The sequence below is a fragment of the Apteryx mantelli genome, chromosome 3 (genome assembly GCF_036417845.1).
Source record: "Apteryx mantelli isolate bAptMan1 chromosome 3, bAptMan1.hap1, whole genome shotgun sequence".
Lineage (NCBI taxonomy): Eukaryota > Metazoa > Chordata > Aves > Apterygiformes > Apterygidae > Apteryx > Apteryx mantelli.
Window position 1 is genome coordinate 61,448,848 of NC_089980.1, and position 18,035 is coordinate 61,466,882.

Below are 18,035 nucleotides of genomic sequence, written 5' to 3' on the forward strand. Positions count from 1 at the left end.
AGTATTGGTACAGAATTCCTAACTTCCTAAAATAATGACCTCCTTTTATCTGCTATTGATTTCAGAGCAGAATTTTAAAGAAAAAACACCTCTCTCATTGGGTCTCTGATGTGAAAAACAGATATAGAAATTAGGTACACAATTTCCAGTAGGATGCTTCCTCCAATCCTAAAGTACAAAAGTGTGCTGATACAGCTGTGTACCATCCGGAATTATACACTTTTCAGGGATTTTGCACTCTATCCCAGTTTTCTTCCCTTTTTCTTCTTCTATTCCTCAGCAGTCTGATGTTATATGCACTTAGGATAGCCAGAGAGAATCAGAGGCTGGTTGCTTTCCACCTGTCAGAGCTCTGAATATAATTAAGTGGTGACTCAACAGCAAAGCACTTTCTTTTTTGCTTTAGGATGTTCAGATGTTAGGACTACAGGACAGACAGCAAGTAGAAGACACATTCTTTGCTTGCCACCAAGACTAATATTCCTCCCTGCTCGACTCTGAGCAGATCTGAATCCAGGTCTTGCACAGCTCTGCTGATTGGACCACTTCCAACTTGCTTGTTGGAACTGATCCATGTATTATAAATGAATATTAACTGGAAGAGATACTTGAAATCGAGTCCTTTACATTTTCTATGACTATCTTACTACTGGCAGATGTAAAGCCAATTACATACTTACACCATCTCACACACTGATTGTTTATCTCTAACGAGAGAATAAAAAGAACCATTGGGTAATACTCATTCACCTACATACATGAATGAAATTGAGTCCCTGTACTGAACCATACAGAGGAAGAAAAAAACAAAATCCACATTTCACAGAAGAGGACTCAAAATACCATATATGATGGTTTCTTGATCTTTTTTGTTTGCTTGCTTTTCACAAAGAAATACCCAACTCATGAGAAAGTTCAAAAATAACATTCCCAAGGAACCACCTATAAAGATCTTTACAAAACAAGAATCAGAACTTATTTAAATTCTATAAAATTGTGTTTTTTCTATTTCTTGAGGACATATTACAGACCATCTTTGTGAGCTGGTAAAAGAAATGTGCCCTCATAGTCGCTGAGAACAGAAGGAAGCAATATAGCAACTATATATAGCAATATAGCAAACTTCTGGTGACAAGCCTAACTCCGAGGCCAAATTATTCACTACAGATGCAAACCTGCATCAAGAAAGAAATGGTCAGGTGATCAAAAAATCATTGATCAAAAAGCAGGATAAAGAAGTAGCAAGTTATTGTCAGGGTGCTGGGGTCCCCCCCACCTCTCCCATCCCTGCTCCCTCCCTCCAGCCGTGGCCCCATCTCAGCCCGACCTGGGGCTGTCAGTCGCTGTCCTCCAGCCTCGGCCCGTCCTGTCCCTGTGCCCGACGCCCCCAGGGCCAGGGCTGCCCCGGCTGCCCCAGGGCCCTGCTGCCTTGGGGCGGTGGGATGCGGCCTGGCGGCCAGGCCCGGCCTGGCTTGGCCCCGCCAGCAGCCCTTGCCAGTACCAGCGCTTGGCCCTTGCTGCGGCCTGACAACTATTTCTGTCCTCTGTCAATAGGACTTATGCTTTACTGCTTCATTTCTTTTCTTTTTAATATTTATTTTTGTAGTTTATAATTATCAGATTGCAATTTTTGTTATTAATTGTCAGTGTGCTACTATCAGAAAATTAGAAGCAATCTACAAGAGCTACTTGTTTCTAGGCTAAAATTGGAAGTGAAAATGAGATATACAATCAGTAGTGTTTTTTAAAAACTGAATTCCCTATATGGATTTGTGATAAACCTTTCAAATTGCAGAATTTTGCCCTGGAAAAATGTTGTTTTTGGATATACATCCTTGCATCAGGATTTGCAAGTGTCTTCCTCAAAACACATACTGGAATCCCTCATCTCTTTTCTCCCTTTCTCTATAAACATCTCCTCTACTCTGTATGTACCAATCACTTTTTTTCTTAAAGATGTTCGAATACTGAGCAATTGTTCTCACTCCTTTACCCTTGAAATCTGCTTTTTCTGTTTCAGGCATGAAGAAGGCTTATGTGTTCCAAAGCTTGCCTAATTTTTCCAGTGATAAAACTTGATCAATAAAAGATATTACCTCTATCTGCAAACATTGTTTTATACTTATACATTACATATACATAGGAATGATATGTTAACTTTAAGGGGAATCTGATTTCTGGGTTAAAAAATAGAAATCTGAGTTTTACACATGACACAAAAGCCTGATTTTGAAACAAAATCTCTAAAATACAGGTAATACAAGCTGTAGATGGTCCAGCATTTGTGTGTACTCTTTACTGCTTAGTTAGGTCCAAACCCATCAGTGTTGGCAACTGGCATTGCTCTGAAAAGAACTCTGATTTCTTTCTCATTTCTTGAAGTGTCAGCTGTTCAAACACACAGGCAATTTTACTTAGCATTTTGTACACTATAATAACTCCCACAATATGGAGGCCAAAAATATTTTGCCTTACATTCTACTGCATGAAACCTTTTCCTTCTGTGTTTATTATTTAGCTTTCCAAAGTGGCTATTATGCAGCTGTTCTGAGAAAAATGTGATTTTTTTTTTGTTTACACCCACAAAATTCTTTTGTTATTTTTCACTTCCACCCACAAAAAATGCTGATTAAGGCTCAAATTTCTGGCAAAACTTGCCCACATCTGACAGCAACGCTGCAATGGATTTCAACGAATAAATCTCACAGTAATGATTATGAACCTCTATACTACTGTTTTTTTGTTGCAAGAACCCAACCTCTGAATTTTCAGCAATTAGGCCAACCTAATAAAAATTAGAGTACTGTAAAAAATGATCACACAGTGAAAACAGCTGTATTAGAATCAGTAAGAATTTGCACATTTCATGAAACTTACATGACAGTTCTGTGTAATATAAGTAGTTCTAGGTGAAAAATAAACAATATACTACTTATACGTTTTCTTTTGTCAATGTATACAGCAAGCCAATGCACAGCAAGCAAGTATGAGTAAAATAATGGCAGTATCACAATTAGAAATAATCTGTCCAGCAGAAAATCTGTTCCTGTGAAGCAGGGAAAGGTGAGAAGCGTCTGCTGAGATGATGAGAAGCCAGACAAAGAGTCTGGGTAGTAAACAGTAAAAAGAAGCTTCTTGGCTAATCTGCCTGTTAAATGAAGCAAGCAAACTATCTGAGAGGACTTAAGGTACAGAGGCTTGACAATAAAGATGATATTGGCCTTTCTTAAACAATCTTACTTAAAGTAATCTGGTAACCTATAAAGTAAACATGAGTTTTAGAACTTAGTGTTTAAGGCATATAAACAAATTAATTTTCCATACCATTTCACACAGTTAAACTCAATTGACTACATAATACTATATATCTTGGATGTAATGATTATCCAAAAATTGGACTAGATGTCCTAAAAACATTATACATAACTGTTTGCACACTGAATGAAAATCTTTATCTAAGGAATTAAGTTTATTAGAATAAGCTCTGGAACTGTTGATTTGAAAAGGACAAACAAGAATTTTTGTAAAGCAAGAATAATCCTTTTTAAAATTTGTTTTCCATTCTGTACCACCTACAGTTGACAACTTCTAGCTATTTCATCTCTATTTTCTAGGTTCATGAAAAGAGAAAAGCAGAAACATTCTTGAATATCCTCAGTTTGGAACTTCTTTTCTAATTTTTCCTCCAAGATTGCTCTGAACATTCTCTAACTGTAGTCAAGATGAAACCTATGCATTTCATGGTTTTTGGTTTCTCGCTGGTAGTAGCTTTGTCACTTGATTCACAATGGGATGCTAGTTTTAATTGTCACTATGGAGTAACCAATGCTCATTAACACTTTCTAGACTTAATTAAATGTGATTTTTAATATAGTAACTTATCATAAGGTCCTTACTGTTCAAAACTCAATTCTGCTGTTTTATTTAGTACATTTTTTCCTTATAAGTTTTATAGCAAGAAATTGTTCTGTATTTCAGTCTGCTGTAGTTCACCTTTTAATACATACTGCATAGGCTCATACTACAAAGATTCTTTATTGAAAGAGTTTTAGTTTAAATTATTGTGTTCTACCTAAAAAAAGTAACAGAAGTTGTGCCTATGCTTTGCATCCCATAATAAAATGATAAAGTACCTATCTTAAAACAAGTGGAAGACAAAAGATTATCAAACTCTAAGAGAAACAGATAATGGCAAAGGAGAAATTAGACAGACACTCTAACAGAAATCTTTGTAACTCAGTCAGACTGAATTTAGAGCCTTATCTACATTCTGTAGATATCTGGGTCCTACAAGAAGTTAAACGACAAAAGAAAATAGCTGCTTTCATGGCTATATTAAAGGAAGCAATAAAACTCTGGTTTTGGAGTATTACTGTACTGGACACCTGAAATCAGCTCTAAGACATCAAGTATTACTTTATGTAAAAAAGAAAAAATACAGAAATTTTACAAAGATAATCATTTTGAATTTCATTCCTTCCCTATTGCCTCCATGTTAGTTACAAGAGTAATGTTGTCATAAATAAAAATAGTTGGGAAATGCTAGGGAGATCATTGTTCTACTGTATTTTATATAACAAAATATAATTCAGTTTTCTATAGTATTTTCTATATTTTGATGTCCTATCTCTCTTTTAAATGAAGTTTAAACACAATAGAATTTAAGTCTAAAAACACTGGAGAAGGGTATGATATGAAAGGGTTCACAACTGTGATGCATACCTAGAAAGTAAAGTAAATGTATTCTAAATGCTTTTCCTTTTCTCTTTCCTGGCTTAGGAGCATACAACCATCCTACATGCACCTTCAAAATGAAGCAATACAACTCCTTATCCCCACAGACTAATTGACCCTGGTTGCCTCTCTTCCTCACCTTTCTGCTGTTTTCTCTCAGCTGAGACTGCTGTCAAATCCACGTGGATTCCTTTCCAGTTATGGGCAACGCTCATAATAAAATGTATCTACTTTCTTCTGGCTCTGGCTTGAGACACATGAATGAGAAGCATGGCTAAGACAGAAATTATTTGCAAGATGGTAAGACCAGTCTATTGATAATCCACTATAAGCACCAATGGCTGGAGTTGGATAAAGACTGAGAAAACAAATACCCAAACTTACGTCATTACAGCAGACATTCCACAGATACCATTTGCAGAACAATTACTACTAGTAATGCTGAGGCCCAAATCGTGCTGCATATGATAACCAAAATATTTCCTTCCCAAACAGTCACCAAGCCAGAAGGAGATGGTATAAACTCACTAGTGTTACTGAGAAGGTGAATAAAATTAATAGTCAAGAAGAAGGTGATACTATTGGGCAGAAATGGAGGCAGGTAGAAGGAAGATCTAAATTTGTGTAAACTGCTTCCCAGCTAGAGAAAGGGTAAAAAAATAGCATGATTCTACCAGCCTGAAATCTCCTATAAATTCAATAGAAGAATTAATGTTTACTTAAGAAATGGATTCTCAGCTATGTCTGTGAATCTCTAACAGTCTGTGATCTGTACCACACAGAAGCTAATGTAAGAAACTAATAGATTTGTACAGGGAGTGGGGGTCTATTCTTGCATCTTCATAAATCTTTGTAGTTGTGCTGCCTGGATTTAGATTTTATAAATATACACTTTGCTGATGATACAGAAGAGGCAGGTCTTGACAATGTAGAAGAGGGCCACAATATCATACAGGAAAAACAGGATGACCAAGAAGTCTGGATTTAAGCCTAGCAGTACAACATGCAATGTTGAAGTGATGGACTAATAGCAAGAATTTCTGCTACAGTATAGAAGTTAATCAGTATGATATAGTAAGACAGGAAAAAGACTTGAGCAGCCTAATTAATCATTATGAGATGCCAATAAGATGCAGATATGAAAAGGGCAAATATGATCTAAGATGTATCAGATATTTCTAGTATAGATAGGGAAGCATTAATGTTATTATACAAGGCACTGGTGAGATCTCAACTGTTATTATCATCAATTTGCCTAATATAAGACATCTAGATTTTATTACCATTAATTCTCTAATGGAAATAACAGAGACAAACTGATACATAAGATACCCAAAACTGAAAAAGGAAATCAAGTATTTTTTAAATTATTATTGTTTATTTGGGGTTTGATTAGATCAGGTTATCTGAATCAAGTGGCTTGCAAAAGGCTTGCAAAATGTTCTATTCTTCTAATAAAACAAATAGCTACTGACTATGCTTAAAGGATTGCTTTCTATTAATTGATGGAAGGCATTATGAACAGAAGCCAAATGCACCCTGAGAAAAGAGTTCTGTAAACATAATTCAGACAAATGTGGAATGTACTCAAGAATTGTTTGTGTGAAGCAAATAATGGGCCATGCTATTATCTCAGTAGCAGAAAAAAATACCTCTGCCACCTCAGACTGTTTCTTTTTCTTTTTACAGTCTTTTTGCTGCTCAAAGACCTGCTGGCACCTTGTTAGGCAGACCCAATTGTCCCATGTTTTTTCTTTACACAACTTATGAACATGCTGCAAGAGTTTCACAAGCACAATTAATGTGAAACTTTAGATTAGGATACAAAGAATAATTGACTTTGACTTGAAAAGATGCTTTATTATTTACCTACATTTTGCTAATCTCTTTTATTTGTAATTGCCTAATATGAGCTTTACATGATGTGTAAAGACAATTTGCATTTATAATAATCACACAATGTTTTATATATAATATACATGTACTGTGGGAGGTTAATGAGAATGAATGGCTCCTCAGAGGACCATACCCCCCAGTAAGATTAAGTTCCACCTTCAGCTGTGACATCTGTGAAATCCTCCACAGCTGCACTTGGGCAGCAGTGAGGAGCAGAGGGCAGAATCTGTTCCATCACTATAGAATGCAGGAAGGATTATGATTGTGAAGAAGAAACTTACAATTTTGCAGGCATTTAATTAGGCACGAGTGGATACCTCCTCTCTGAAAAGGGAAGCAAAGAGGAAAACAGTGTCCCAGTAATAGGCAAGAAGAGGAGGCTTTGCTTTTTGTCCTTTACGCATTTGCCTGTCACTGTGGAGATTAATCCCCTCCTCTCCAAGGCAGAACTTGAAGTCAGTAGGACAGTAAGGAGGTGGCTGCAAGCCTCTCTCACTATCTTTTTGATGCAGACATGTTGATCTTGGTTTATCTACTTTGAGCAACACGGAGTTCATTTTAAACCGTGTTAGAAGAATATTGGATCAGTTTGTCCGTCCCAACAAAACACATACAATGCTGTATCTCAGTACAGAACTCATTTAAAATTTACTTTTTAGAAAAAAACACCTTTCCCTCAAAGAATTTTTGGTACCATTTTAATAACATGAAGTATAACACTGTATTTTAATTTTCAGGAATGAATTATTAAGGTAAATCAGGAGAGAACATTAACAGATTCAATGCCATTCTGAAAGCTAGTGGCCAAACAATTGTTTTCTTATTTTTTGGCATGCATTTCTGTTTCCTATGCCAATTATTCATGCAAAACTGTCTGTCAAATTAGCTTGAATTTTTTGACTTACATGAAAATAACATAAAAACGACAAAAAAACTACAGATAAGAGGGAACACCGGGATAAAGCTACACAGAAAAAAGTGTCCATAGGCAAAAATAAAAACAACTATCTGAAGATTAATATCGTTTGAATAATTAAGCCATAGCATAAAATACTAGAAGATCTTTTTCAATGCAATGCATAACTAATATTGCCCATCTACCCAATTAAGCTTCAGACATACAAATAGTGACACATTGACAATTTTATGGCTTTAGAAATTGGGGAAGCTTTTAAACACATCATTATGCATTACTATTTGCATATTGATCCACAATACTTTCCTTTGAATATAATAAAAATGAGGAAACAAAACAGCTCAAAGGCAAATTATAATAGTGATTTTTCTAATTTAACAGCTTTGCATGAGCCTGTTCCTATCACCTTCTGAGTCTTGACATTTATCTCTAAGCAGGAAAGAAGATAGAAATGCTATAATAAATAGAATAAAATGGTGGTAGTCTGATCACTCTTCTCATCAGGAAAAGAAAAAGAGACATTTCTGCAAATGATTTAAGGTGAGTCTACATTAATATTTTACTTTGGAGCAGTTGTGCAATTTCAAAGTGAATCCAGAGAGAATAGTTGCATTTTGTGTGCAGCAAATGCACTTCTGATTGAGCTATTTCTTATTTAACCCTTTACCAATATTATTTTTTCTGAAAAAGTAAAAGGGTTACTGATAGCGTCCTGTAGGAACAGAAAAATCATACTCTTGCTCACAAATTAAAAAACTCATGATGGGGTAGTTTTGAGAGGTATCAGAGAATACTATGGCTAACATATGCCTGTTCCAATATGCATAAATGCTTTTAGTGTTTCTGTCCTATACCACCAACATAGGAAAAATTCTTCCCTCACATTTTATGGCTCTCTGGAGATGAAACTACATATTCAGGGATGACTTTATTATTAAGCATGGAAAATGGTACAAAACAGAAATGAAGACACAGTCCTCTCAGTAAATTCACAGTCTATTCACTCATTTCCTATTAATTAATCTTATTGATTTCACACCGCATTTTCAAAATTCTCTTAATGAGAACAACCTACTTTTCAGGTTGATTTTTTAAAGAGATCTGTACTCCTCAGAAGTATAATCAGAATCCTAAATGTACCAGAGCCCAGTGACTCAGCTGGTAGTTTCACAAGTTTAGCAAGAATTGAGAAGCTGTCTTACGACACTAAATGCCTTATAATGAAAGATTTTATATATTTCTTGCTTTTCTAAAACAGGATTGCTAGAGACACAACAGAAATCTGTGGACTGTACTCTGCAGATCTGGCTCGTTGAAAGCAATCTAAGAGACAGTTTTAAGAGTTAACAAAATAATAGATAAAGGATATCTGGCTCTGTAGATATTGAATTAGGATTTCAAAAAGCTTTCAATAGAGTCCTTTCCAGAAGATTATTAAGTTAACTTAGTAGCCACAGGAGGCAAGATGAAGTTCTTTCACGAATTAAAAGCTAGTTACAGTAGAAGAAACAAGAAGGCTAATGGTGAAGTGCCCTGGGGATTAGTAGTAGAAATGATTCTGCTTCGTATGTTATCACAGGCCACAATAATTTTAAATTAAAAGTATTATTCAGAATGATGGAAATTATGGAATATTGCCAGTAATTGAAACTGGTTGACAAAATGAAGTGATTTACCATTGTTGTGAAAGATAGAATGCAAGATAGAAAAGTAAAAGTATAAACTATTTTTACAACTTATAATGCTGCAACTTCTGGTAATCTCATTGATCAATATTAAGGCCCAACATGTTGGTAACTGTGCAGACATATACGAAAGATGGTCCTTCTTTCAAAGAGTTGCAGTCAACAGTCTGTTCTGATTTCTAAAAAGCCTAGCTAAAAAGCAAAGATAAATAACATAGGCAGTATTAAGAAGGATTACATTCTAATATGCATACTTTCTTGAGTAAAGGTTTTTAAAATCACAAAAACAAGGAACAGTTTTGATTTTTGTAATAGTCTTTTCTAATTGTTACCATCTTGAATCTTCTGTAAGCCATAAAATTTTCTATGACTTCTGGAATACCATTTTGTAAGAAGACTTAAAGAAATATGAACGGTGCCAGCCAAAGAAGGATGGATGATAAAGATTTTCATGGACTCTAAAGCACTCTTCTCCAAGAGCTGCAGGGGAAAAGTTCATTAAGTTCATGTAAAAAATGAGGTTTATCTGGGAAGAAAGTGAGGACAGTGAGAACAGCTCTCTGCCTTTAGGTCTAGAGCTTCCTTTATGAGCCTGGCTCTGCCTGGTCTGTCAATGGAATGAGTCCTGCAGGAGGGCAGTTTGCCACAAAAGTATCAGTGAGATGAAGCCATCCTCTTGTGAGCCATTCTGGTTTTATTAATGCCATATCACTGCTGCAAAGGCCTAATTAGGAGGTCTTGACCAGAGCTGAATGAAATTTTCTGCTAACTGAACAGAATTATCTGGGACATCACCATGAGGAGTACTCCTCAAGATAGTACCACTCATTGATGGGCAACTTCATCTAGTTGCTTATTTCAAATTTTGTATGAATTTAAGTTTGCTGCTTTTGGTTACAGCTCTTCCACCATTAATTCAATGGACACACAGAACCTCATACCTACCGCAATATTTTAAAAACATTTAGTAAAATCCAAGTGATTTACAGTATGGATTCAGATGAGGCAGTAATTTGTCACAGCAAACCACATTACATAGTATACGGCAAAGCAAGCCACGTTTCTACTGTCAGTACATTTGCTGAACTAATTTCTGAAAGGAACTAAAGACAAAGGCAGAGATACCAGTTTAAAAATCAAAACTCTGACATCTACATTCAATCTTTTGCCAGATCTATTCTATTCCGTTTTAAAAATCAAGTAACACATGCAACTAAAATACATAAACTAGTGGACGTTCATCCACTTCCTAGGAGCCCTAGCATAGGGCTTTTAAATGAACTTTACTTCCATACTGATTAAGCTTATTTGCAAAACAGATCAGTTTAAAGGTGGCCCAATTACTCTTGACCTCTAATCAGTAAATCTCTAGAGCTTATTGAGACTCTGTTGGGCTCATTAATATAACTAAGTAACAAACCAATTTTCAACTGGGTTGCAGAAACTGCTGTTGTTAGCACCCAACACATTCTGCTCAGTATATGTATTTAATAGCATATAATGTAAAAAGGCATTATAATAATTTTTTAATACTAGTTAGAGCAATACTATATATGGCAAAATTGTTTTTGTAAAGGTGGATAAGTTTACTCCAGTTACTGGAATACTTTAAGATGTGTATTGCTGTTAACTTCTGGAATTCTTCACTCCACTGGCATAGATAACATGAGAGAAGTCACTTTTCCAGCAGGGTGAAGTAAGGAATGGGTAAAAAATGTTTGACCTACCTTGTGTCTGCCCCAGAGCCACAAGAACTAGGTTCAGCACTGTAATGATTAACAGGATCTCTTAAAGGGGGGAACCTTGGTCAACTTAATGATCTTTAAGACCAAAGGGTGACAAAAGACCAAGGGATTTTCAGAGAGCGCCAAGAAGCTGTAAAGGCTCTCAGGTATATATCGACAAAGCCATTGTATAGCCCACTGTCTTTACAGTTCTTGAGAGCCATCCCCCAACTTTTAAAGTGAACGGTGATTTAGAGGCACATACATTTGGTAATCTCTTCCATTGGCCCAATAGGCACATTTAGTTCAACTGTCTACTTATGATGAGGATATTCCTCCACAGGTCCAGATATTGAAATGCATAGGGACACAGCAGGAATGCTGTAAATGTAGGCCAGAAACTCTAGCTTCTTACCAACAAATAAAAAGTTTTTCAATCTAAACTTTATAAAAAAAGCTGGAGCAACCAGGGTCACAATATGTGAATCTTCACTAGCATCAGGATTAATAATAAGGGAGGAAAACCAAAACTTTCTCACTGTTAGAGTGTCTGGGAAGGAGCTTGCACCAAGAGCTGTTTTGGAGCAGTGGGATTGTCTAAGAAGAAGAGGCCAACCACCAGAAACCCTTTGTCCCATGGCCTCCAAGATTCCTGGAAGATGGCTCTGAAATCATCTCACACTTTAGTCATGGTCTAGTGGAATGAACTGCATTAGACAATGGGCTCGCAATGCTGAAAGCTCCCAGAGGTAAACTGCAGACAGGTGAAGCAAATATTAAAAGAACCAATCCCAGAAATTGACAGAGCCTCAAAAATGGAAGGGAATGCTGCACCATCTGCTGGCTGATACCAAACATTATGATGGTGTTGTCCTCAGTATTTCAAGAGCAAACTATGAAACGAGAGCCAGGAGATTACTGTAAATTTCAAAGCCAAATTTTGGAACAAACATCTGTCTATCTCAGAAAAGTTAAAAGCCTCTCCTTGTGAAAATCAATGCAATTCTAAATAAGTCAAAACTGAAGACTGGCACTCAACTTTCAGAACTGACAATTACAGTATGGCTGATAGGTGTCTGCATGAACTGTATCTATACTTGTAACTAAAACAGGCCAGGAGTCATCCTCTGACCCTGAGGTCCAGTAGTATGGCACAGCTCAATTCCATACAACTAAACTCTCTTAAAGTCCAAAACAGGGTGGTTGCCTTTAAATTGCATACTGTGAATAGTCTTGGTATTTCCTTACAGAGAATCGTGGATGAGCATTATCTAGGAGAGCTCCAGACAAAACCATGCCAGGCGCCATCCTAACTGCGTACTGAGCATGACTGTGCCAATGATCAAGGCCATACCATGGCCCTGCTTAATTCATCAGGAAAAATGTGAAGATGGAGCTCAACATAACTTACACAAACTTAGGTGGAGTGAAGAACACAAAAATATTTGCAAAAAAAAAAAAAAAGAATGTTTGCTTGCATAACTTTTTTCATAAATATATGTCTGAACAAAAATTTGTGAAGATGTATATCACTCAAGAATATTAAGCAAGTTGAGTTGATTAGACAATATTACTCTCATAAAGTTAAAAATAACCCTCTTTACAAGGAGATTACAGTCACTTGTGGCATCTGGCATTGGTGCCTGTGAACTGTGTCATTTAACACAACCTCATACTGATGGTGACACTGAAGATGACATTTTGCAAGTGGAAAAAAGGCTTCAGATGACTTTCAGTCAATGACATCAAAATGACTTTTGCTGATATTTTTTGGAGACTGTGTGTTGACAACAAATTTAACAGAAACTTATATACATAAGTTACTTATTTGCTCTTTTGCGGACATTCATTTTTGGAAATATCTGTGATAACTTATCTAGCTATAGCCATTTGGATTATCTGTGCAAATACACATGCCAGCACACAGAAGTTTTCTTCAGACACCGGATACACTGTTCATGTTATGAAAACTGAGTACGCTCATTCAAATCAGATAATTCAGCAGCATTTTCTGAATTTGGTATCCATTTTGTATACTTAGGTATACAAAAATGCAGCCCTTCAAAAGGGCCAACTGTTGGTCAGACACTGACTTGAGACATTTGGGTTTAGAAATTAGATGGAATTTGGATTTAAAATTTTTAAATGTACTGTAATATTCAAGTTTTTATTTCATTAGATTAGAAAAATAACAGGGTTTTTTTTTTTGAAATTGAACATATAAAATTGCTTATGTAAATTTGGAAGACCCAATGGTCATTTACCTAAATTCAAGTGAAATTTCTTACAGTAAAATGTTCTGTTCTTGCTTAGCTATTGAGTGAGTTGATAAAGGATTATTTTCTAATAAAAATTGTGACCGGGAAACCCTACTTAAAATGTCAAAGTATGTATCTTTTTCTCTTTGACATAATATATTTTATGTTCTTTAATTATACTTTTTTGTTTCAATGCTAAAGTTATCTTGAATATTTATATTCACAATATATAACATTTGTAAATGCCCTGGAATGCTGAAAATATACAGTTTTACAGGGTTTTTTGGTTGAAAAAGAGTCCATATTATTGAGTGTCTAAATAAATTTAAGAATGGAAAAGAAAGTCATGTATATATTTAGAAAGTACAAAATATTATAAGCTATGTCATTTTACATTCTAATTTCTATGTAACTGATATGCACATCAGCATTGCTGCTATGAAACATGCCAGCTTTGTTTATATTGCATTAGTATATATTTCTGATTTAATAGTGCTCAGTAATACTTGCAGAAACAAAGAAACAATTCAAAATTCCATTACAAAAGATCCTAGTATTCTTTTTTTTAATCTTATAATCTTTTTTCTAAAACATTTTATGGACCTATTTTGTAGGCATCTCTATATTACTGAAATTAGTAGAATTTTCTTTTATTAGATATCTGTACTAAAGTCTGAACACACTGAACTCCATTAACTAGTCAATCAGATGCTGTGGCAATGGTTGCCAATATAAAATCCTAACATACAAACATGCATAGACAATGAACTGAAGATAGGATTAATATTTCAAATACTCCTAGTAAACTTAAAAATTGTTCCTAACCATCTCCTTCCAAAAGCAGAAGCTATTACAAAAACAGTTAAATCTTAATGATTAAAAATATGCTCTTGCATTCTCAGCTCAGAATTAAACTTCTCTCCATAAAAAATGGTATAGACATTCAGCTGCTCCACACTTCCCTTATATGAGGCCTGTTTGCGTTAGAGGATTGATGTGTACTCTAGCAGAAAGAAAGATCATGTTTACTAAGGTTATTTAGTATGCTACCAATCTGGGACAGCAATGCTTTAAATCTAAACCATTCACCATACTGACACAAGAACTTTTTTTGTTAGCCTAGATGAATCTGCCTCTGGGGACTATGGAAAAAAAAAATTCCACAATAAGAGGCTCAGATCAATAACATTAGTATACTATAACAATCATAGTTCTGGATGATCTTTGATCTTTGGAAGCAATAAAAAGTGCAAATCAAAGACATATTTGTGGAAAGTAAACCACTCTTAAGTAAAATAACTATCAGTAAAATGATTGCTAGTACCATGCTTTATTATCTCTGCAAACCTCAAGAATTACATTATACAAATCCAGTATCATACAGTACAGCAAGTCAGATTATATTACAGAGAATCATTGTCCAGTTCTCTGTCTTTTTTATTTAGTTTATCAGTGAAATATGAACTATGTCTTCTAGTATGTTGCAAACTGAATGTCAAACAAACAGGTTTTTACAACATAGTTTTTATTAGATGAAATGAAATCAGGTCACTGGATTTTTAAACTGTCCTTGACACTAGTAAACTGAACAGGTCAACACATCATGTTGTATCTAGCCATAAATTATAGAGTAATGATATGTGTTGCATGTATTTATCCTTATACATTCACCTAGTAAGATTTTTCTTAGATACTTTTAAATATTTTGTGTACTCTAAATTCACTAGAGATACCATTCTGTTTTTCCATTGACCAGGTAAACAAATGTCAAAAATTTTTATGAGTAGAAAATTTGCAAAATCACATTTATACATATGAAAATGAAATGACTAATATCTTTCTTTTCAAACACTTTGTTGGACACAGATATATTCATTCACAGTTAAGTAGCATAGATAAATAAGAAATCAGTAAGTCAGAGATAAAAATTAAACAGACTAAAAACAATGTCACATATAAAAGTAAGATTACATGCTAAAAAAAGGCCTACTTGGTTCCCACATCATAAGAAATACAACTCTATAATAGGGGGAGAGAGGAAGTTAATGTAGGCAAAATAAGTAACAGCCCTTGGTTTGGGTTTCATTGTTAAAAACTAAATACTCTTTGTTGGCCTGAACAAAGCCCACTAAAGCAAGCAAAATGATTCTCATTAACTTCAGGGGCTTTGGGTCTAGCTCTGTACAGAGAGGAAGACTATAACCTTGAGTCAAAGGACAATCCAGGAACTGAGATTTCTAAACGCTATTTGCAGCTCTTCAGTGTGTATAAGAAAGTCACTTGTTTTGCGTGTCTGTCCCATGCTGGACTAACTTGTCGTATCAGTACTCATGGTTGGTTTATGCAGCTACATGGCTTTGTGACCAACTTCCAGTCATGTCTTCAGTTCTCAGGTCCCCCTTCCTTTTTAATTTTTATTATTGTTAATGGGGTTGTAGAGGTTGGGGTAACCCTATTAATGCAATCATTCTGATGCAGGCTGTAAAGGGAGAAGAAAGTAACTTTGAAAAGCAAAGACTGACAGCTAAGCTCTGGTCATTCTCCATTTAAATAATATTTCTCAAATACAAATATCCACAAAATCATTAAACTCTAACAATATGAATTCTCAAATATATGCTAAGTAATGGGATGGTCTTTTTTTTTTTTTCTTAAGTAATCTTTAAAATAAAGTTAATCATGACAGTAAAGACCTCTGATTAGCCTGTCTGGATCACAGAAACAGATGAGTAGAAAAGCTGGCTTCTACAGTATAGATTCTAATGGACAGATGGGAAAGATATCAGTATGGAAGCTGACAACCAACCATAATTGAGAAATTAGAATTTTTCTGTGAATACTGGAATATCCCAGGTATGCTTTGATACAGGAAATTAATGTGAAAGCCTAACTCCTAAAAATAGATGAAAATACCACAGAAATCTGTCAACAGAGTTGCTGTAAATTCAGGCACTGCTAATATCACCAGCTGCAGAAGCTTCAAAAATACTAGCTTTATCAGTATCTTCTAATCAAAGAATAATGTGAATAGGTTGCCATATAATGAGACTTGGGTGAAATGTGTTAAAAATTGTTCTTTGGAAAAATAGTTCAAAGTCAATACATAGGAGACTATGTATATACTATACTAATCAATCAAGTTGAGTTGATTGTGAATTTTCAGATATACTGATCAGTTAAGTTAATGCGTTACAGAGTGGTTTTTAGAGAAATTCAAATGCAGTATAGTGTAACCTCAGCAATCTGATTAAGAATTCTGAACTTGTCCCAGAGAAAAAGAGAGTAAAGTAGCTGAAAGAGTATCAGGGACTGAGTCCTAAAGCAGTAACACTACACTGGGCTTTAATCATCCAAATCATTCTCCTGTCTGCCTAGCTACCAAAATGGTGCAATGTAATGTAGCTAAATATAAACAATGATATATATTTTTTAACCATTGTAGAAATGTTTTCAACATTGGTTTATTTTATTACACAGTGGCTAAAGAAAGTTGTATAGCTATATCAATTTTTACATGGTAATATTACTTTAGTAACTTAAATAAGCTTTCTTGAAGATGCAGTGAAGAGGTGTGTCAGTGATAGATTCTTCTGTATGAATGTCTCTTTGGACTAAGCTGGGGCATTTGCCCCAAATAATACTTTAACATCATTTGTATTGTCTTAGCACCTAGGCAGGAAATTAATTTTGCTGCATAACAGGCTAAAAAAAATCTTGTCACGCCAATTTTTTCCACACATTTTCTTTTTGAGAGTATGTTTTATGTGTCAGTGAAGTCTTGCTTGCCATCCCACTGCAATAGGCTTAGACTGCTAGTAAGCTCCATTCAAACTGAAATGTAATATAAAAGCCCATATAAGCACATATTTATATTAAATGTAAGATCAGATCCAAAAAGTGGGAAAATAGATAAGAAAGAAAATAGAACCTCTTAAAGATTTATATTAATAGCTGTCAAATGGGCTGTGGAGCAAAGCTGAAAGCGTGGTGCCTAGACACTATTGGACCATTATACAAAACCTATGACTATTCTTTCTATTATTTCTCACATCATCATTCTAAAGCATCAGTTACGCCTAATAAACATGTAGGTATGTATATGTGTATATGGATATATGTACATGGATACATATGTACATAATTACATTAGCACATTTAATATTTATTCATAAAAGATAACTGTTTTAGTTGCACAAATCTGCAATAGCCACCTTATTACCCAAATTTTTGCAGGAATCAAAGTTTTAAGCAGGTAATTTTTCAAAATGCTCTTAATCATTTTTTAAAAAGAGTAACAAATGTTTTCGTTAATTTAGTAATCCAAATTGTATTTGATAGACCATTCAGTAGGCTGCTACAGGACTTACAGCTTTGTTCCTATATTATGAAATTCAGTAAGAACAATTAAATCTTACAACAGTTTAATCTAATCACACCAGACAAGCATTCAAGATGAATAGTCTCATACAATGATGAACACTAAAAATAATTAAACATATTGAGATTTAAGTGATCATAATCAAATTTCAGACTTAATACTCTGTTAAGATTGATGTTTGTGGTTTTATCTCCCATGGCATTATGATGATAACAAAAGATTTCTTCTTGAGAATACCAAAATAAACCAAAACAAGATCTTTAATATCTAGATATCAACAGTCTCCAATGTAATAAACATTCTATTCCATTTTAGTAATCACGAATTATTTTATATAATAGGAAAAGTCTGGAATTTCAATTGAATATTAGGGGAAATAATGTCTGGATAATTCTCTATGGGAAGTGGAGACAGGAGACCAAGTGTTTTTATATCTGAGCCATC

The 18,035-nt window shown here is 34.8% G+C and overlaps 1 protein-coding gene across 1 annotated transcript in view; it reads right to left on the reverse strand.

Annotated features, from left to right (window-relative positions):
* The window catches only part of PACRG (parkin coregulated), a 266,087-nt gene that overhangs the window by 116,079 nt on the left and 131,973 nt on the right, over positions 1-18,035 (reverse strand). The window lies entirely within an intron of this gene.